Raw genomic sequence first — 24410 nt, 5'->3', positions numbered from 1 at the left:
TAGCCAGGTGTTGTTAGTTGGTAACAATGAAGTGGTTGCGACACACCGGCGCGGAGGCTGTGGCGCCGCGACGCGGTGACGGCGCGGGAGGGCTGCGGCTGCACTCAATATACGTGGGAAATATGTATTTATCTCATCCGTCTATCTTGAACAGCCATGTCCAATCAAACTGGGGAACAATGTGAGCAAATGACTAATGCCTTTGTTATTTCATTTAATGTAGGAATTATACACTTTTGTTTTACAACAGCGCTCTAATTATGTCTGCAACTGTTATGGATATAATCTAATCGGTCAAGATATTGTGTAAATGGTCTCGTCTTCCTAGAAGTGAAGTAGCTTGTAAAGGCGGATGTAGGTATCGTTACTAGGAAAACATTAAACGCCAGTGATATACGTGCCTAATTATATGTATAGGATGATATTTTCTAGGAAGGTGCTAGAACAATAATTACCTGCTTTGTGGCTAATAACAGATGGTGATTAATCAAGTTTAGACAGACTGGCTAAACCCAGAATTAAATCAAGATTAACAAAGAATCCTTGCCTGCTGAACACGTAAAGAGTTTCTAACATATAGTTTTTTATCCTACTACTAACTTTATCGCGGTAACGTTGTATATCCTAAAGGTAAGCAGATCCCGTTGACCACGAAACGACATCCCTTGATTTATTACTTTACGTTAAAATATGTTGAGACTAGACAATTTTCCTCTTCCTAGTGAATCAAGTTTGTGCAGCGAGATGGCGCGTCATGCCGGCGAGGTCGCAGGAAGGTCGCTCTGTTTCACTAAACTATATTCATTTGCATATTCTTACTATACTGACCATTGTACGTAAGAATGCTGTCAGATAATAATGTTATGCTGGTTCTTTTTTATGACATAACTTGTATCTGTTATTCCATACGTCAATTTAAAATCGAATAGATGTGATAAATGATAAAGAACTAAGTTTTGTCTCACATTTAACGTTTTATAGATCTTGCATGTGGGATATCCCGCCATTAAATCAAATGATAACGGGATGTGTGACGAAAAACAACAATTAACAGGTGCATAAAGCAGCGAAATTTCGAAATAAACATACGTACGCTTCCCTTTCAAATTTGTATCAACTTCCTGTGGACTAGTAAACAAAGAGGCGTGAGAAACAAACGACTACTGTTTGATAATGCCACTTACTGTCTCGAGGTGGGAGGCAGTAGGCACATTTAAAAGCGAAATTAATAAGTTTCTCTCATTACCTATTATTGTTATCACAAAGGGCAAATATCTGCCGTGTACATACGTTATACATGCTGTAAAAGCGTAAGGATAAAGTTTCTATATGACGGCATCCAATAGCTCAATATAAAAACAAAATATTGGTCAAAAGAATTTTTGCGTGAAAGTAGTTCCTGTGACCTCAAGCCCTATAGTTTATGAGGTCAAATGTCAGCACTTATGATAAGGTTCCGTTCTTCTAATAAAAATGTAAATATGGATAAAACATCTGTCAGTTATGGCTAACCAGTTTACAAACTTTACACGTTTAACTCTTGAGCGTTCGCTAACGTATTTTTTAGAGTCTGCTTATTGTAGATTGAAATGTTTGTACAGACGTGATTCAATTTGCTCTGTTGGAGATCCCATCAGTAAATGGATCATCAGACGTCATTATGGACGAAAAAACGTGATTCAATAGGTTGCTATCCGGGTCTTAATAACTAGGCAGTTATAGGTAGGTAGGTACCTACATAATGGTGATGAAAAAGTTTGATTTTAAATTTAATTAGTATTGAATGATATGATTATTTGCTGTTAATGGGATCTTCATTTTGACATCGGTACATAACTGAGAATATTGATTTTATGTTGATAATGTAGATACAATTTTATTTTACAACACAAGATGAGCACTTATCTATACTAATAAATAAAGCTGAAGAGTTTGTTTGTTTGTTTGAACGCGCTAATCTCAGGATCTACTGGTCCAAATTGAAAAAATATTTTTGTGTTGAAGAAGCGAAGATACAATGGAAAATGTGAAAAAAACAGGGCAGGTATAAATCATAACTTATATCTTCTACCCACGGGGACGAAGTCGCGGGCAACAGCTAGTTCAGGCTATAATATTTAATACAAAATGTATTCTTTACCACGGTAGATAGATAGATGAAATATCCTTTATTGCACACCAAATAAGACCAGGATTGGACACGAATAAATAGTTACATGGTGCCATACGGTAATCACAGAAAGATTACAAATCAAAAGATAATGTTTAGTCAAAGCCTATTTTTACACATTAGCATCTTGAATTTTCTGAAGCATATTTTGTTTGAAGAACCAATTATGTTAATCAATTGCTGTACCATGTAAACATGCAAATTATATAGAGGGCAAAGCAAGGAAAAATACATAAATATTAGTATGTATAGTAAGCTGAAGTATTTGTTATTAATTAGGATGAAGAAGCTACGTATGGGCAGATAGCAAACATTGCCTAAGATCGGCGTGACGATACTATCGTACTCGTAGTAACGGTAAGTCAACATTACAAAACACATATTTTGCAAAATAAATATATTTTCCCCTTGTCATGGTAAATACGTGTAATGTTGGTGGAGAATTACGTGCGGGTCTCCTAATTTCAAGTGCAGAAGGTTTGAAATTTGCATACATTAAATCTTTATAATAAGCTTCTGTTAAAGATTAAAGATTATTTAGTTAAAGATTATTTAGTTTGCATCAAGCTCATCATTGATGACAAAGAAACAATTATATAACATGTAAATTATTAGTTTTATTCCGATGGGCTAAAAAAACAATATCCACGATCCTGATAAACACTTCCCAGGTCCGCAACTCGGAATTGGGGCTCTTGCCAGGCTCGCAAAGCTGTAGTAACCAACAAAAACATCACTTCTTTGTCGTTTCTTATAATAAGTTTACGAAAATAAATAATCCTGTAATATGCACACAATAGCACACATCAATTATTTTCTTGCAAACAAAGCGGAGGCTTGGTTATTACCGAGCCATCCATCACTGGCATAATTGAATTAAGTCCATATACAGCTTGACAGAGGTTTTAATTAAACATACAGAACCGGGTTCAACGTTTCTTGCTAACGACCAATTAAGAGCATTAGGCTCAGTTCGCGATGATTTCGCAATTAATAATCTTTTTGGTCGTGAGTTGATGGATAACGTCAATTATCATCCTAATTCAAGACGGCAAAAACTGATGAACTCTATGCATAGTCGGTATACATTTAACTTGAACTTAATTAATAGGGAAATTGTTCAAGCCTTCGATCGCGTATCAAGGCAAGTGTATGAAGATGAAGTTTCCGCTTCATCAAGAAAAAAATATAATTTTAAAAAGTTAATTTCAGCATACAATAGTGTATCTCTGTATTTGATTGCTTAACCAAATCTAGATCATCATCATTTGTTGTCATCATCATCAAAAAGTAACTGTAAATATGCAAAGCCGACTATGAAGCTTAACATTTGGTTATAAATAAAGCTTATACAAAATTTTGTGTGAATAGAAACAGTTAATTGAGGGTCGAGGGATTTTTATGTGTGATACTGGCTTTTATAGCTCTAGCTAGAGACGAAATAGATAACATCTTATCGAACACAGGTATTCATGAAGAGGTATTTGTCAAAAATCATCCATACCTCACCAGAACGCAATTAAAAAAAATGAAAAATAAAATTCAGGACATAGGGTGCTGTTTCTTTCATAAGACATCTCTAACAGCAGGCACGCGATAGGAGAAGTCATCTACATACAATTATTTTCTTGTCAAATACAGGGAACCAGTAATAATAAACCAGGAAATAAGATGTTACGAATAAACACCTTTATATCTATTTATAAAATATTTAGCAGTTAGTCATGTAAGTGTGAATAGTATATACCACTAAGGAACTGTGGCGACGTGTCAATTTGACTTGAATTCGTTTTTTTATTATTGTTTGCGTATGTTGTTTGAGTCTATAGCAAAGTGAATTAATAGTAGGTAATATGCACCACCTTAGTTATTTTGTGAGTAAGTAGTCATATTATAAGATACAGAGATAAACTTTTGATACATTGTTAGGGCCGGATTTAGGGGTCCAGAGGCTTCGGGAAAACAAAGGAGCGGAAGCCCCCTTGCCCTAAATTATTTGCCAAATAAAATGATTTTTAAAGGTAAAAGCGAAAAAAAAATATCAAAGGAAAAAATATTTACTAGGTTTACCTACTAATTAAAATTCAAAAGTTTTTTTTTGAAGTCTCTATTGTGGTGACCCCCTGTTTGTGGAGGCCCCAGGGCTTTCTCCCCGGTTGTCCTCCCCTAAATCCAGCCCTGTACATTATGTTTAGGATAATATTGTCAATTTAATACATATTCAATAGCAATATAATTAGATTTTGACATTCAATTATACAGACTAATGTATTAACATCTAACGTAAGTTTTATGAAGCATTAAAAAACCTTAACATGATCCAAAGTGAAGAATTACCATAAAACAAGTCAATTGAGTAATCGGATTAAGAAATTAGAATGATAACGTAATCAAAGACTTGACATTTGGTGTGAGAATGTGAGTTCATCTCAATCTTCATGTTTTATGGGATACTCTTGTTAAGTGGAAGTTGATGCAACTAAAACAATGGCCGATTGTAATCTTAATGAAAATGCCCTGAAATACCACCATAGATTAGTTTTTAAAAATACAATTACTTAGGATAGATTTGAAGTTATCTCGTTTATTGATATTTCTTAAAGCTTTTTATCATAAACAATTAAAGAAATCGTATGCTTTAGGTATAGTTAGGTGTGGGCAATTATTTCACTCTGTATCTTATATTTATTGAACATTAAGATTCAGCATTAATAAAAATGATTTATTTTATGTTTATACATAATTCACTGTTATTGTTGATTTTAGATTTTTTTTCAAAACGTTTTCATACATAAGAATCTTTTTTTTTAAGAATTTTCTACCACAGTCGCTTTAAAAAAAGATATCACTTTTAGCAATAATACCAACATTATAACCCTATAAAATGTCTTGTCTAATACTGTCGTTTTAAAGAATATTCTGAAACTAGTCAAACGAATCAGACAAAATTCGGATTATTGAAAGATAATTTAACGATGACTATAACTTACTATGAGTAATACTTGCGTAATATTATAAACATATCGAATTAAATTTATTTATTCTATATATAGGTTTCGAATAAATCAAATTTGAGATACTGATCAACATCGTTTGGATAAGTACCTAAGTGGAGTAAGCTGTGAAGAAGTGACTGCGGAAGTTTTTATCACAACATCTCCTTCACAACTTCCGAAATTTAATCGTGATCTACTTAATTAAGTATTTATAATATTCTGGTTAATGGAAAAAAGCATAATGGTCACATAATATGACTGTGTATCGCGGTTTACCTATTGTCTTTAAAGACGATCCGTATTCTATATGATAAGGAATACGGGTGATATGACTATTGGGGGTTTTTGAAAGTTTTTTATTGACTGACTAGATTGTCTGAATTCCTTCCTGTTTTCTTTCCTTCAGGGAAGACGCGCAAACATGAAGGATTTGGTTTTTTTTATAGTCATAATAACTGTATTTAGCTGAATGAACATTCTAAACAATTATTATGATGAGGTCACCACAGCGTGGGTTGTCGCATTATACGAATAAATTGATCATATTATCTAGATAATTGTAAATGTTGGCAGTTTGTGTAAGCCGGCGTGCCCACCTGCCTGTTGCCCACCCAGCCCGCTTATAATAATAGATCGGTTTTGAAACAATCCGGAATTACGGTACACTTTCATGTTTTACTAACAGACCAGGGGGCCTATTACCAACTCCCAAAGTAGGACTTTTGCCGTGGTGGAAGCGAGATAAAACAGTACACTGTGTATCGCGCCGTCTCGTTTTAACACCTTCAACAGCCTTTTTCCAAGAGATCGTGGTAGGACCCCTGTTTTATTAGTGCGGTAAATTGTGGAAGTGTGTGCAATAGTCGCTTATCACACCGCCAGTAACTTAATTTTTGGTTAGAATAATTGTACAGATAACAGAACTGGCGTTTGGATTGGTTAATTGGGTTTGTAAATGAAAATATTTACCCTTAATTGGAATAAAGTAGTGGGAGTTGATTTTGTAATAAGTTTTCAAGTTTCGTACTCTCTGACAAACAAAATAGCAACTAGCTTAGTTCCTATTTTAATAGGAAGATCTTGTTATTGTTTGATTACTAAGGAATATTTATGTGAGGCACTTCTTTCCATAACTATTCTGAACCACAATTTATACAATGCTTTTATGACAGCATGCCGGAGATGGGTCGGACGTCTTCCTGGTACTATACCATCATGACTTACAATATTTTTTGCTTACTCATGTAGTTCCAAACAAATCAAGGCCCATCGAAGGTTAAACGGAAGTAGCAAGTAGGTATGATAAATTAAAATACTTAATTTGTTATTACAAGTAAAAGTTGTCTTATAAACTTATTTTTTTTGGATTCCGTACCAAAGTTTGAAGAATGATGTATATTATAATAAGAAGTACTAAATGATTTCTAAATGAAAAAAGAACATGTTGCTGAATCAACAAGATGAATAATGAATAATTCTAATCAAGAAATTAACAGTTAGTTTTGGGTCTTTGTACTCGCCGCAGTTACATGTAGCGAAGTCGAATACAATTAACGTTTAACTAATAAGTTTGCAACATTAAAGCGCGTCATTTGCAATAGCTTTCAATAAACTCACTGTCACTCCAGACATTGATAATAATTACAGTTACAAACACATTTCCCCACGTGACATGATTAATTACTCCGATGGGAAAACTTGAGAATTATTTATTACAAAATCGAAATGGCTTAGTTATATAAATACTTTATAAAGTTTAATGTGATTAATTGTCAATCTTAATGATTCTGAGGTCAGGTTGTGAAAACTATCGTTGTCATTAAATTTATCGTTTACGTAGTGGACACGGCCGTTGACCTTCAGTCTCTGATTATTAGAATCCGAGATTAATATAAAACTTTATGTAATACATACTACGTTTGTATTAAATGATAATACTTTTTTAAACGACTCCCTCTATGAGGTATTTAATCTTTCTGTTGCGGTGGGTTGCACAAATATTCAAGTCTATGTGGCTTCTTGTATGTGAACTGCAAATTCATGACAAGCATTCGAGGATGACACAAATGCTTGTCTTACCCAGGGATCGAACCCGTTGCGTACTGAAGTTTGGCGTGGTTATCAAGAAATGGACAAAAACGAGTGTATTTAAAAAAAGAATGAGTCCCATCGAGATGTTGGCATTTCAGAGGGCCTGGAGGCTTTAAACTACCAACTACCGCTTAAGACATTTAAAGTGCGCTATCTCATTTCCGCAATTGCAACAGTTTTTCTTTTAAAGGCGGAGATAGCACCTCATGCTTCTCCTTATATTTCAAGAAGTTTAAGGTTAAGGTCTCATTTGTCAACTATATCGAACAATACATTTGAAGGCATGTAGAAAATGAAGTTTATATTCCTAGAGCTGTCATTACAATACGTCCTGTTACCATTGTCCAGCTTGTTGAATCATTCAACGAACGATGTTTGTTATACGCTACATAAACTTTCAACTATGTTTGTTCAATTACAATGTTCTTATACGATACTATACTACGAATTTCTTGCGTACATTCCTCAGTATAGTAAAGTATTCTCTTCGAAATTAACAACGCCTTTGTTTCGATTGAATAAGGTTGAATATGCGGTTTTGGTTATTTCTAATATGCGTGCGATCGTACTTAGATTTTATGTGCCTTTAGTATGAATAATTTGGTTATGTAAAACATGTCGTTAACTTCATGCATGGTTACAAGACATGCGATAAATGCTACATTGTTTACGAGATACACATCTATGATACTTCATGTCTCTAATGGTGATTACACCTTTCAACGCATTTATTAGTGTTAGGCACACCCGCGGCGCCGCCCTAATATTCAAATATTTGAGATTTTGTGACGCCCAGACAATCTGGCGTGATAGAGCAACAAACATCTCAAGTTACTACGATTCGTGCTCATATCGATTTCATTAGAACAAATTGGTCGTGGGATATTAGTTTACGTTAGACATACATAGCTATCGTGATCTTGAATCGATTTTAAAACTAACCGTTTCATGACGGTAATTGATTGAAATTTTGCAGGGTTACTTTACTTGGAGTAGTTGGAGTACAGGGAGGCGTACACGAGTTGGTCGGCGATCTTTCTATAAATAGCATACCGGTAGGACCGCTCTAGTTGACTCATATCTGGGAGTCTTTTTGTCTTGGGATAAACTCGTCCTCGCGTTACCTGTTGGCTGGGATGCACAACAAAGTGACCACGCCGGCAAAAACACAAGGCTAGACATTCTGAGTGAACCAGAATTTCAGACATTAATCACAGAAAAAAGAAACACTGTAGATTTTGTATGTCGATATATTATTATTATTAATTGCAGATACCCACTCACCTATTAAAACTGCACTTGGGAACACAACTAATACTTCCTAATATGGCACAAGGAGCATTGGCACAAAACATCACAATATACACTTTCGGTATACCAGCCGTGTCACTACTGCAGGCGGTCGCGGGGCACTGGGTTCGGTTACTGTTCACTCGGGGGTTGCACACATCGTCCGTAAAGTTCGGTCGTTTCAACGACTTGTCACAGATATCGGTCGTGTAGTATCGTTAAAGGCTCAGGCCGGACTGAGCAGTTTATTATTATAACGCGGGAAGGAGCGCGGCTGTATTCAAGGTTCCGGCCGCGGCCGGCGCACGCGCACGCAGCACGTAGCGAGTCTTATCTGGCGTCGCCTTTGTCGCTCACGATTACCACTGGCTGGATTCATCTCTTACAATAATAGAAAACGTAAAAACTTAAAAAGATTTTTATGATCTACGACATTATATTCTCCTTGACGATACTGAAGATTATGGTCAAATCTTGTGTAAGCCAACGTGGAAACTAGAAATCGAATTCTCTGATTCATAATAGTTAATTGCGCTTTACGATCGCTTAACACATTTAAATAATGTTAAGAAGAAAAGTTATTATTGGCTTCAAATGAATATTTTTATAATCCAATAAAAGGCTAAAATGGAAGTAACTCATCTTCTGAAATTGATTTTGTACAAATCATAATTAGGCCTTAGTCTAAATTAATATCACATAGGAATCACGAGCATTCGATTTTTCGTTTAAAGCTACATCGTTAATTTCAGTTTAACGAATGAATATGGATGTTAATTAGCTACAAATCCCAAAGAGCTACACAATTACATCACCCGCTCGATTGCTTAATTGCTTAGCCTGATCCTACGATCGTGTGAGCCGAAGCAAGATGATTATAAAACAATGCCACAACCAGAAGAATAGCAACAGATACTCTTAGATATGTTTAATAACATAACTATACAGTGTATTTTATTATTAAGTTCGATAACTAAAGAAAATGTTATACGAATCGGTGTTATTGTTGTACAGACTCTTGATGTAACTATATCCTATTGGCCTATTCATTATAGTGTTACTCGTATGCCAATATTAGTTATTAAGCGTATTGTCCAGATATTGTAGAGTTACATTTCTTCGAGTGTTGTAAAATGGTTCTGTGTATATTATAGGTAAAAAGAATCATGACAAATTGTCATAAAATTTTCACCGATTTGTTGGTCCTTAAAAGCCAATTAATGGGAAGGACCGCTTTAGAAGGATAACCAAATAATTCGAACTTATTCTTATTTATTCGAGAAGTCAATCAAACTGCTTATCAGTGAAACGTCCACTTCATCGAAATCGTATAACATTTTCCTGTTGACAGTACTTATTTGTAACATAATAGATCATTATTTTGATTTCGATGTCCAGATAATAAGTAGGTAGTAATGTTCAAGACAGCGGTCAGTATATCGGAAATATAATGTAACTGGCTTGTTGACCTTTCTATTTTTGTTGGTTGGCATATTCAATAGCAAATAGTAAAGAAGTAAATAAGAATCAGAAATCACTTCCTACTCACACAAGGTTACTTAGATATTTCCTCTATGTATTTGTGTTTATTAATAGTTACACGAAACATACTTAGCACGTGAAGAGCTGTAACTAAAATGATTGGTCTCTAACCATTTAGTAGGTTAGCAAACATTAAATTGGTGAGGCCTAAGAGAATGGAAGATATAACAAAAATAAATGACTGTGGGGAAATATACGTGATAGTTACCATCACATAATGGAATTAGATTATGTTTTGTAGTGACTCGAAATTCTTTTGAAATTTATATGAGCAAACACGTTGAGTGTATCGCATCGCTCTTTGTTGTCAGCCAGCTTTGCATAATACGCGAATGGTAAGCAGGACAGGTGCCTAGTACATGAATTGTTTATATAATAGCACATACTTATGGTATTTAGTACAGCATCGATTGTCTAATTTAATTCGTCGTCCCAGATTCCATTGATTTGTTAATGAGACGTCTTAATGTACTATTTTCAATGGGTCAGAATCTATGGCATTCTGAAAACAGAACTTAAAGTTTTATAATTATGTGTGATTCAAAGATTTATTGGTAAACTTGAAAAAAAGATGTGTTTTATTTAATTGACTATTATATAACACTTACAATTAAAGTTTAATTAAGAAAATTAATTTTGAACTGCCTCAAAACAGTTTGCATATTTATTGGATCAATCATGGTATTTGAATGATACCGGCAAATGATAGGTACGTCACTGATTATCTGGTTTGTCTGTGTGCTTGTATTTGGATATTGATATTGTAAGGTAATCCACGTAGCCACCATTTGCATCTCGTTAAATCAGGAATGCCAATGTAACACCAAGTTTCCATGCTAGATCAAGGTATAACGTGTTTGAAAGAAACAACAATAAATTAATTACACATGCACATGCACATTGTAACTTATATCGTAAGTATTACATATTGTATGGTTTCAATTAAAAATAAGTTCCGAATCTTAAACTCGACGTATATTTCATAATTTGTAACTGTAACGGATTTCCGATGTTCCGATTGAGTGAATCGGTGCCTTAAAATTAAAGTAAAATCTTCATGCATCTTAGAGTACAGTTCAGTTGATGTTTTTACTAAATAACGAATTAGAAAACTCAACTTTACAGTTTAGGAATAGAGTTTATATTTGTATAAGAGTGTTACGATTTATACGTGGCTGTATGTACAACACTAATGTTCCATGATCGAGTGCTCATAAAAACATCGGAAGGCCGATGTGAACATTAACGGATTCAAATGATATTTTCATTGAATAGCACTCGATTAACAATCGTGGCCTTAACATCGCTAGAGTAAATTACATTACAATTATATGAAGCTACAAGTATAAAATGGCAAGCGTGAATATTCAGTACTCTTTTGTTTTGGTTATTATTTTCGTTTCATATAATTCCAGTCTGACTGATTTTCCTGAAAGAAACTGTCCTTTAATTCTACTTGAAGTCATTTTGAATTTGAAAAATTACAGAATTTGGTTACGAAAACAGGAAGGCTTTCGGTTTAGTTTCTTTTCTTTCGATTACATAGAATCCAGATAAATAGAATGAAAATAAAAAATGTACTATAATTAGTACTATAAATTGCGATTTTGATTTGGTGTTTAATTCAACTGTTTCTTCCTCATGGTTTCCTACCTCCTCGTAGATATGTCCTAGTGGTTACTAAAGCTAGTGGTTGGAAAAAAAAACATCATGATTGTTTATAATTAATTATTCAACGGGCTTCGACCATATTTTGTATACTTGGCTGTAGGTCAGTTTAAACATGTTGTGTTTACAAAACTCACGTAGGTATAAATTACTAAGAACACTTTCATGTAATGCTTCATAAATATTGAATTGTAATGAAAATTTGTTACACAAAGTGCATGATATCATAATATCTGTGTATTTTAGGTGTATGACGTCACGAGAACAGCTTTCTGAGAACCTGAATCAAAATCCCTTTTAATGATCTCGTTTTTGCGGAAGCCTTTGGTCGAGTCTGTGTTAATACATGTCAATTGCCTGAGTCACTGCAGTGACGAGGTTGCTCTTGAGAAATATCTACTCAACAGATGTAGTCGGCTATCGTTCAATGTTTGGATATCGTATCGTAGAATAGACAGAAAACTAGTCACCATATGTCCAAGTCTATACCCATTGTGTATGTCGACTATCGAGCAACGGGAAACCATAATTAGTATGATTTTCTAAGTGTAGATGATCTTTGATTCTATTCAACTGTTTGTGGTATACTTGCAACACAATCCAGCTCTGAGGACTATAATTCCTAGCTGGGCCTTTCTTAAATAAAAGGAAAGGTGACATAGGTGTTTTGTTCTGTCAGACAAAAGTTGTTTTTTTTTTCCTGAACAGTGGTTTTTTTAACAGTGTCATTGTTCAAAACATCATCAAGAAAAAATGCGGAACGGATACCAAAATCATTTAATTTTACAATTTCAATAAGATTAACTTAAAATGCTATTCAATATTTTATATTAAAAGTTTTTATGACTTTGTTGACAATATTAATATTTTAAAATTCGGTTATTATGACGGAATCGTGCAATTATTTAAGAAATGCAGCCTAATATACTCTTGTGGAAATAATATATAACTACGTGAACTATGTTTAGAATATCTTGGTTATGATTTAAAAGGTTTCATTGTTGTAAAAGGCATACTTTTAAATGTTTTGATGTCGATATTCCTTTATTTGCAAAAAAGCTTCATAAAGAAGAGTCTAGACGGTAGGAGGTCTTGTTAGTCTATAGGTTGTCTGATTGGTAGAGGTTACGGCATTATGAATTATTATAGGTTTTTTAATGTATGTCATTTTTTTGTAACGAATAATCAAAAGATTAAACAATTTAACATTAATTATCGTCACAGCCATAGACGTCACAGCCTAAGAACCTTCTATGAAATTCTGGTTGTTTCTACGGGGAGTCAGTCATTCGAAATAATCACGTAAGAGAAATCACACTCGTATATCGCGTGTCACAGTAATAACTTTGCTTGCAAATAAGTACACGAAACGTGGAATTAAGTGAACTATAAATTGTAGTTAATATTACTAAGTTCGTTCCTTATAAGTGTTGCTATTCACCACGCATGTTTATGATAATATTCTTCGAGTACACATCGGTCTTTAGCGACAGAGAAACGCCATTGGAATCTTTGCATCGATTATAAATGTACACTCATTATCAGGAGACTGGATCGCTATTACCTTGGAATTCTTCGATTTATCATAATTGTAAGAAGTGCAATTAAACGGGCAATAATGCCCCTGAGCAGCAGTGAACGTATTGCGAACTGTAACTAAAGTTTATTCCATTCGGTAACTAAGGCTGCCATAATTAAGTTTTATGCCGATTTGTAGGAACATACTATGGAAACCTTTGTTCTGGTACTTATAGCAATAGAGACAGGTATTATGGAAAATATTTTTTAAGGTGAACACAATTTTTTGTCGCACTGTCGGACACAAGACACTAAATTCAAGTCGCCGTTTAGGGACGACTTTCGCCTTGCGCCTGAGCAGTGTAGGGCGCAATAACACTTCAACAACTGATATTGCCTACAGATATGGCTTTAGATCTCATAATAAGTGCAAAACTTGTTCGCTATATTGTCAATTATAATTGAATTATTTCTAGTTTTTATACATGTATTTTAATCATACCTACGAGTACTAGCTACGATTAGCTGGTACGATTGTAATGAAAACATATTTCTGCAATAACTTATGTATTGATTCCATAAGAAGTAGGTTACAAAGATCTCGATATAATAGCTGGGGAATAAAAAACTAAAGAGGGAAATATCAGTTGCACTAACGAAGTTGATTAACATTTTTCTACAATTATGACACTCCATGGATGTAATTACACTTGAGTTAGCAATTATAACCCTGTGTCCGGTTGTTCTTTATGAATAATGCATGCATTGCATTAGAACATAAAGGCCAGGTAACATAAGGCGAGTGTTATGGACATAAGCTTAAGATGGATCAGGGGCTCTACCAACATCTATAAAAAAAATTGTAGAATCTGTGGAAGAGAGACATCGCTCTACAAAGCGTAGTGCACTCTCTCGCTTCCACAAGCACCACAAACTTACTTAAAGAGCCGCTACTAAGCTCACAGATTGCAGCAAGCAATAAGATGCAACTTGCAAATCTTGTGACGTAAAGCTAACAAAAGTTACTAAATTGTTCATCGCTAACATGGAAGTAACATTTATCTTTGTCAATGTGTAACGTACTGGACATTGTGCTCTAATGGCATCCTAGATCGTTCACCTTGAGAGAGCAGGCCTCCGCTACGGCGCGCGGCGACCTCACACCATACTGATACAGGAAAACGCATGTCGTATACACCTGGACTGTTTTGTCTAACGACCATCTAATGCGTACAGTAATTTACCTCTTCCTTGACTTTATGAGAAATTAATTGACTTTGCCTCTTCTAAATTGACCAACTTTGAATAAAACATTAATCAATTTCCATAGATGCAGCTAGCCATATTTAAACATGTGAGGTGTGTATTAGATCGCACCTCGCGATAAAATAGAATGTTCCCCTTAAGTTTATTATTTAGTATTTTTTTATGCAGCCCGTGTTACAAGAATAAAGTCTGTAACTGTTCACAGAAACTGGTAATAAAAATACGTTTTGAAGCTCAAACCTTCTCAAAATAGTTTTTACTGGCTGTCTGGATTCTGATTCTATACAAGAAGTACTTTAGCGTAATCTTGTTCCAAGAATAATAATAACGAGTATGTAGTTATTAGTTTATTAATGAATATATTGTGGTGATCAATCAGTAGTTAATACTAACAAATCAAAGTACATAACTTATGATTTCAACGAGTGCTTGCGTCTTCGTTGCCTAGTCACGCGGAATGATATCATCCGCCTACCCAACGCATCTCATTAAAATACATTTTAACAACTTATAATGAATTTGTTTTTTTATAGCATAAATTCTATATCATTCATAAGTCCAATCATCCTTAATTGAATATCGAAATCCTTTTATATAGGTCTAAAATCTGATTGACCTATTGAAGATATATTTTTAATTTCCTCTTTGTTACTTTCAATGTAATAATTTGTAAACTGTGAAACGCTGAATAATTTGTTAATTATAATTAATTGATAACCATTTTTTTTTATATTTATGTCATCGTCATAAATAACGGACATCAAACAGTTGTCTAAGACAATATTATTGTCGAAACGTTTCATAAACTATTGCAATAAAGGGCGCGTTAGGAAATTATTTACATATGTGATTCATCGAAGTGTCATTTTAGCTTTCATTTACGAAACTTTCATGTATGATGACATTTCGGCATATAGTTGGGAAACATGGTGTTTTGTTGTCCTACCAGTGTGTAGGCAACTTTACATAAAGATATGTGCATAAATTTATAACATGAGAATAGGATCCAGAAGATTCTACATAATCATATATTATTACTTTTTATAAATGTATTATATGAAGGGGTACTATTTAATTTTGTAAGAAATGTAATTTACTGTGGTCACATGAGTTAAGTAAAATTAGTTTTGTGGTTTCCTAGACGGTACAGTTTCGTACATAAGTGTTTAACCCCGTTCCTGCTACTTAATTGGTGTCGAGTCACTTATGGTCGTTATTTTATTTAAGTTACGAACTTTGTTTTTTTCTTAACTAACCTTTATCATTACTCTGTGAAATATGAGTTTTAAATTGGCAGTTTCGTAAATATAAACCGTACTGGAGATAGGCGGAGATGTTTTTTATCGGGTTGCCGTAAACCTAACAATTTTTTAAAGTTGCTTTGAGTGTTTTAATCCCCAATCAAGGTTAATCTAAAAAAAACTTTTGAGATGAGCGACTAGGCCTCCTTGTCATTATTATTCAAATCAAAGCTATTTTAAGCTTTACCTGCGTAGTAATATACTGGCACGTTATACAGGTATGCATCTATTAGTAAAGTCCAAAGAGTTTGCATAAAGAAAGTGCATTACAATCAAATGTGCGAACCGCGGGCATTGCGCAAGTGCGCGAGTTTCTCCGGCTGGTAACAAATTTTCATACTACTGCCGATCTACGGCCTCACGGTTATATTTGCAAATCACTTGTTTATTCACTAAATCACTCGCAGACACAGCTGATGATCGCGTAACTGGGAACCCGATTCTATCGATACTTTCACACATTACTTTAGTCTAAATATAGTGGTGACATTGATAACAAATAACAATAAAATAAGCTATTATGCTTAACTAAAACCTTTTATGCTAGGTACGTGGGCTAAGAAGACGCTTTCTTTTTTTCTGCTTCCATAAAAAGGGGAAATTCTAAACATGTATTTACTTAATGATGTGAAACTGTCACGTTGACTCACTAACCAAATAAAACTGCTTGGAATATGCTCGGCGACTTGACGACCTGTGCCAGTATTTTTCACACATTCATTGCAATGTTTCGAAACGTGTTTTGGCGTTCAACCTATATGGCAGCCACATCGCGCGAATACATTCATCGACCCGTGATTGAATTTGCATTAAATGACGGAAATTAAAACCTTGAAACTGAATATATGTATTATAAGGAGGTATAAGTGGGGACTTTAAATAATTATGTGAATACCAATTCCTTCCGGACATACTGAAAATTTATTCAAATCTCAAAAAGTCAAAAACAGACAATATGGAAAAACATACCACTTTACTGAACATTTACCATGTAGTGTACAAAATAGGTTTATTTACCTAATGGTGATGTGGAAAACTCTCAGCTTACAAGATTAACTGTCACACACGCCAATGTAACATGGTTTCTGGTTGTCTATCAACCAGTTCGATCATTACTCGAGATGACCTTTAAAAAACGAGACTCCACACTAACTAGCACTACACTTCATATGCATTATTATAATTTATTAAGTATATGCGCTCAATAATCTCTGTGACTTTATTACCGACCGTGAGTGGGCGTAGCTTTGTAAAGTTTCATATGCATTCAGTATTCTTATTGCTAAGTGTAACGCTGAACGATTTTGTTATTATAAAAACATTAGCACCTTAGCTAATGTATGGATGGCGAGTTGTAACCGAAAGGGGACAGGAATCGAGGACGACCAAGAAACTATTGGTTGGATGATTTAGTTAGGTTTGCTGCAGGTTGTTGTAAAAACCAGTAGCAGAAAAGGCTTTGTCCAACAGTCGATGATTGCAAGCTAAAATGATGATGATGATTATGGCACAACTAAATGATGTGCAGAACGCAAGAAAGAAAAGTGATGTTCAAAATTTAACTGTATGGCGAGATCAGTGGTATATTTTTAAACAAACAGTTAACTAAAATTTAAGTCATATTCACAAAGACTTAGATTAAACATATATTATGTTATTGTTCAATCTGTAAATTTTTAATCTTTATCATCAAATAAAACAAACAAATGAAAGATAAATGTTTTATAATTCTACAATAAATAAACCTCATTAAAATACGGCAGTAATTAATATTAATTTTAAGGTTAATTAAACATTTGAAGCACTAATCTGATATCAAATCTAGTTATAATAAACTGGCTGATTTATAATTACGATTGTGAAAGGATCGCTCAGAACGTTAGTTTCATAAATGTTTGATTAACTTTACTTCATAACATGATTGGTCTTTATATTTACACTAGCTGTTGCCCGCGACTTCGTTCCCGTGGGGAGAAGATATAAGTTATGATTTATACCTGCCCTGATTTTTCACATTTTTCATTGTATCTTCGCTCCTATTAGTCGCAGCGTGATGATTTGTAGCCTAAAGCCTTCCTCGATGAATGGTCTATTCAACACAAAAAGATTTTTTCAAATCGAACCAGTGGTTCCCGGGATTAGCGCGTTCAAACAAACAAACTCTTCAGCTTTATATATTAGTATAGATTAGTAAGTGAGTAAGTATTAGTAAGTATAAGTATAGAGTATTGATTATATTTGTGTCTCTTTTAATTAAGGGGGTAACTTCATGAGAAGGGTCTTAGTCTTTTAAAGGTGTAGGTACACGGAGACACAGGTCACAGAGGCCTTGTGGGTGTTACCAGAGTGTGACCTCCCCCTTATATAGAAGAACAGACATGAACTATCCAAATCAGATGAAGAACTATTGCATAATATTTGAGTAAAATTAAAATGGCTATTGAATTGTAAATTGCTGTGTAGGCCAGTTCCTTAGATTTGGTCGAAAACTATGCCCTGTTATCCATACTTTTTATTATTTACATTTTTACTGAGGAAATGCATAATGTATTACTACGAAAGCTTGCTTCATGCGTTCGTTATCTTGATCTAGATTTAAAAGTCAGACGTCGGAAACATATATTATTATTTTAGCTGTGATCGACGACATTGAGCGAGCAGCCTGTCACTACTTAAAATGATTTGTTTTGCTTTATTTCTTCATTTTCTAGTCTTGAACGTCACGTTCTAACTATCTATACATAATGTTACATTGAAGTAATGCATTTATTGTACAAGGACATAGATCGAAAGTAAATTACACCAGGACACACACACAAAACAAACTTTTATAGTTGCAAAATTAAAAAGAGAAATTATTTAATCTCGTGTAGGTAAGTATTAATTTATGAATGTAAATAAATTAGGTTCAGTACGTTAAAATAAGAGTTTAATTTATTTTTATTAAATTAATTGGAACACGTCAGCTAACACATAGTAGGCGGTGTTGCTCACTTCCTGTCGTGGGATAATTTAATATGTCACATCTATCATTTTCAATTAAATTGAGATTCTAATCGTTTCGACTACTGTCAACTTGTCTCTTTAATTGGAAAATATTAGAAGTAATATTTAATGAAATACTATATAGTTTCCTTTTTGTTTGAATCTACGGAATAATTTCAGGGAAATTAATCTTGTCTTTTAAAGGCTTAAAGGGTAGACAAGCAGAATACACAGGGGTTTAATCAAGTTATTCGGTAGCTTAAACACAAAATGATTTATTCAATTAACACGTAATTATTTATTTATTTAAGTTATCAAATTTTACAAGTAACTTTATAAGTTAGTTCTTTAACAACGGTTAACGAAAGTTAATATTATTTAAAATGGGATCAAGATACTTTGAGAGTAGATCCCATCATGTCGTTGTGTCGTATCCGTTCTAATCTATCATCACGACAGCGTGACGGTTTCGAGAGCATCAGATAAATTGCTACGTGTATGTACACATCGCCGAATTACTTCAAATTTGTTCGCAACACATTGACATCATTACTGCATTAGTTTCGTTCGGCTTAAATTATGTTTTTGGTAATTGAATATACAAGCTGACAGTTGATCATCAAATGTGTTTTCGTAAACATAATTTATCGTTGCAAGTAATAATATGTACTATGTACTATTCTATAATTTATCACCCAGTTGAATAGTTATTTGATTTGCTAGCTGAATAGTCGATGACGGCTTACATATACTTTTAAATAAGATGAGCTCGACTCCTTACCATACCCACTTAAAAATCGCAGAGAGCATAAGAGAATTCATTAATAACGTGAGCCTTAAATCGTGATTACTACATACCAACACCTTGATAGCAATAATTCATAAAAAATCCAATCATCGGTATGTACATAAAATAAATCAATTACAGAGAATGAATCCGGTATGAGTCGTACGCGATGCTTACGTACAAGAATGCGTGTTTTTGATTATGTGCGGTTGGCATAGAAATGTGATGAAAAAAGACAGATTTACAGAGAACACTAGTTTAACGATCAGAGTATAAGCTGCACTTGTTACGGTCGGGTTGACCATCTAAGACATAATGAGTTCCTACGTGTTTCGGAAGGCACGTAAAATTGTGGTCGCGGCTGGCAGTCAGAAGCTAGAAAGTCTGATAACCAGTCTGTAAGGGGTAAGGGTTGCCCAGCTAACTGGGTTGATGAGGTCAGATAGGCAGTCTCTCCTTGTAAAACACTGATACTTAGTTGTATGACTGGGGCTCCATGTATAACAATGGTACATAGATGTATCCGGTTAGACTGGAAGCCGATCCCGACATAGGCGGGAAAAGGCCAGAATGGTGATGAAAAACAGATTTACCGGGGGGTTCCCAAATATTCAGCAAATTCTAAGTTGCTGAGCAACGAAAGATTCTTGGTGTTAAACTTATTTTGTTTTCTAGATCCAATAATATCTTAGTTCATTATTCAATCTGTCTGTGTTCATGGGCATTTGTTGCTGACTGTACGGGTACATTACCACAGGTTAAAAGATCTTCTAATGTACATTACCGGCGGTGTCATGTGTTATATAACATATAAAGATATTCATTACTTTCTACTTCAATGTCCGTTGTATCATTTCGTGCATGACTGCAAATATCATTGAAACCACTTTGGTATCGACCTGGGAAGTACTTGTGTGACTATTTGGAGTTATTTGGTTAGGTTACAGTTCAGCCTGTTTTTTTTTCGGGGTACCTTATAAAAATTCAAAACCTGAACCCTATTACTAAGTAATAGCTCCGCTGTTTGTCCGTCCGTTTGTCTTTAGGTTGTATCTCATGAATCGTTGGAGCTGGACAGTTGTAATTTAAACAATCTATGTCTATCCAATATAACAACGAACATTTGAATTGAGGTTATACATCCCATGATGCAGTCATAAACTTGATGCGTGACCATTTTCTTTTGAAAATTGATTTTCTAAGCCTGTTTGCCAGCTGCCAATTGCCAGACCGACTCGCCCTTGGGCGTTTCTTTTTATAATTCAAGATATATCTTAATAACCATTAAAATCTAGCTATCACATTTATAAATATTCCCCTTTAACTACACGTTAATTCACGGCCGCTTTTCTATTCAACGTTGTTCCATGACCTCTGCAGGTTAACGTAAGTCGTGTATCATAAACAAATTCACTCAGGCATAAAATACGTGCAGAAAGAGTCGCATGTCGCCGGAGGTATGTACAAGTTGTGACGAAGACACTTTCATCGTAAATACCTCATTACATAAACGAGAGGGTGCCGGCGGCATTACACTGAGATATACTGGTTTACACCTACAGTTAGAAAAACATATTAGTTACATGCCACTTACTGCACATGATAGAAATGTATCTGCGAATACGTAATCAAATTCTAGACGAAAATGTTATATGTAAAATTAAATTTTGTATGAGAATCTATTGTAAATCTTTGACATGTGAACATACAAAATATGAAGATATTAGAAAACTGAAATCTGTACATTGAATATTTTTTGTAGTAAGCTTTAATAAATATTAATAGTTAAAAAGTTTTTCATATTTCGATAATCATGTAGATATTTTATCTAAGATACACTTATTTTATGTAAGATATTTTGAATATTAAAAAAATATATTATGTTGCCTCCACAATTCAATTCAGTATGTAAGATGTTAAGAGATGTGATGATTATGCTTGTGTATGGCTTGAATCAGAAGTGAACAGATCGTCTAAAAAACAACTTCATGCAATTGGATGCTAATGATGTATGAAATTAACTCTTAACACTTTTGTTTAATAAACAATATGACGTGGCTTAGCTAAAGTCATGGGTACATTATTCCCCATGTGGTCATATACCTTAATTCTTTGTCCAAATGGGTCTTTAAACCCAGTGATCGGTCAAGCATACAAAAAATTGTTTTGGGTTAACTTTGATGGAAAGATTTCAATGTGAACGAATTGCCTTGTGTTTACAGCACTGTTACAAATTATATTCTTTGTTAAAATTGGCTTAAAGTTGCACATGGTCTTGATTACTCCGAACAAACCCACCGATAAATTAATGCCTTACGCTTTTGTAAGTTTAAATGAATGGTCCCAAAATGTAGAGTTATGGGCCATTTGAAATCATCAGTAAACAATAGAGTAAACAAAAAATATTTTTAAGATACTACTGAAAGACTTCGCAATAACAAATGAAGACGCAACCTTAAAATACTTGTTTTGATTATAGTGTAGCTACAGGATGTTCAATTGTTTAGTTACTTCGATGCGTCCGTGTTCGTTGATGAATGTTAATGTCAGTAAGCAGCTCGATGATTATCTGTGATTGCTTCCTGCGCGAGAGCAGGCGGCGCGCGGCGGCGGCGGCCCACTGCGCATCGAGGCGAACCTCCAAGGAGGCCTGCGCACGCGCGCCTCACGGCCGCAAACTTATCATTAGGCTTCCGGATCCGGCAGGCAAAACCCATGAAATAATGATGAGGGACATAATAATCCCATTTGATTGTATAAATCACACTCAGATGTAATTATTTTTTTGCTACAGCTATTTGTTTTCGTTGAAGTATTTTCAGAGTCTGGTGTGTAAGACCACAACGCATAATTGTCTCTCTCTACTATGTAAATTGACATTGGTCATGTTGCGTGCGTTTCATTGACTGATTAAAACGGTCACGAATGATGCGGCTCCAGCGCGAATCATAGCTTAAGTTCACTTTCAAAACAAATTTGTATCTACTTTCGGATTAGTCTAGATAGCTGTTGCATAACAGTTTTTTTTATAAAACCGCGTATCGCTTACAAAAACAGACTCATCTTAGGATAACGATGTCTTGAATATTCATTTTTTTATTAAGTGGTTTGAGCAGTTTTATGGTAATGATCACTCAAGCTGCTGCTTGGCGTAATTTACGGCAAAAATAAAACAAAGGTGCGTCAACAATGCCGACCTTGTGTCAGCGTCGCTGGCGAGCGCTCCGCCCTCCGCGCACCTCGCCGCACTGCCGACGTCGCGCTGTTGTGCAACACTACTTCACTAGAAAGCACGCTTTCTTCCACTTATTCCGCAGCAAGAAGGATTTGTACGGTCATGAAAATTACAAACCTCGATATATGAGTTACGACGAAAATCCCTGCATTATAATTTCCGCATACGTTGTCTTTTAAACCGTCGCAAAATTCTTAATCGATGGATCATTGACCATAAAGGGCATGCAGCGGTAATATAATAGGAGTGCGGTCGCGCCGGTCGGTGTCAGGGTCCGCCGGCCGCGCTGGTGCCCGCGTGCGGCTATTTACACTTTCACCTCAGTTCGGGCTTTACCAGTGTTTACGTCACCGCCGCCAGTGCAATTATATCATCACGAAATCAGCTGCTGAATAAGTGGCACACTGGCACACCGGCTGGACCCAAATCTCACTTTTTGTTTAGTTATTTCATCTCACAGTTGCGATGCTCGTTATCGGTTATTTAGTTTCTTTACAAATGCGATTTACATGTTTGATTATTGCTATCATTTTGGCATGCGACTGTCTCTTGTTTATACATTGTTAGTTCATACCAGTATAAAATCTACGTTTCCAGATATTTAAATTCAGAAGCATTTCGTTTGTGGTTGAAGTTGATTACATTTTATTTTTATTCAATGTTAACACTAAGATGAAATGTATGTTTTAACAACATTATAAATTTACAGCCAATGACAGTAACATTCACCGCTGTGTGCTGTTTACTTCACTTCACATAAACTTGGTAACCTGGCATTCAATTATGAATATTTTATTATTATTTTATAGGATAATACTTAATAACTATTATATGTATATATTATGAACGTTTATTACTACTTGACATCATTTATTTTAGTTATGACCCGGCTATGTATGTGTCAGGTTCACTTGAGAATTAAAAAAAAAATACTTTTGCTTGTTTAGGAAATTAAGAACAATTCTTTTATTTTGGTAACTATGTTTCAGGTCTTCAATTTTCAATAAGTTAAAACACCGCGGTAACGCAAAGTTTCAAACACAAATATTTTGCAAAATATACATGTGATAAATTCAATAATGACCACGATGATTTCTCATCAAGGCATCCTAACTAGATAGTATCTCTTCAAATATTCACGAATGCAGAATGGCAAGAAACCAGCTGTGATGCAAAATCCTAAGCAGCGAGTAACATTGAGAGCCTAATACCTGTATACCAAAGGTCTTTTAATCGAACATACCAAGTTTGTGGCAATACCTTTTATACAGAATGTTAAGTGCTCCGCCGGCGCCGACATCAGGTTTGCCTAAACAATTTCGATACACTGTTGATTATCCACAGTTGTCCGCGAGTGTTGCGCGTGCGCACCATGCCTATTGTTTTGGCGGTTTCTCTTTACCATCTCGTGCGTTACTATTGTCATGGACTATATCGAAAACTCTTAGTGTTTACTACACATTACGTCACTACACGATTCCATTACGCTACAGCTCTCAAACTATGCGTAGTTTTGCAATAATTACGTTTGAAACATAATAAATGTTGATTCACTGGATAT

General features: G+C 34.7%; 1 protein-coding gene across 3 annotated transcripts in view; it reads right to left on the bottom strand.

Moving 5' to 3' along the window:
- Positions 1-24410, bottom strand: part of LOC113498567 (dual oxidase maturation factor 1) — a 51567-nt gene that overhangs the window by 17706 nt on the left and 9451 nt on the right. The window contains exon 1 of one of the 3 annotated variants that reach the window (XM_026878620.1): positions 8542-8906. The exons of 1 other annotated variant lie outside the window; for it this stretch is intronic. The gene's annotated coding sequence lies outside the window, so the exon portion shown is untranslated. Of the gene's footprint in view, positions 1-8541; positions 8907-24410 lie in introns of those variants that run through there. One more of the 3 variants, XM_026878618.1, reaches the window with a different exon arrangement.

Source organism: Trichoplusia ni, chromosome 11 (assembly GCF_003590095.1).
Source record: "Trichoplusia ni isolate ovarian cell line Hi5 chromosome 11, tn1, whole genome shotgun sequence".
NCBI lineage: Eukaryota > Metazoa > Arthropoda > Insecta > Lepidoptera > Noctuidae > Trichoplusia > Trichoplusia ni.
This window is presented reverse-complemented; position numbering and strand designations above follow the sequence as displayed.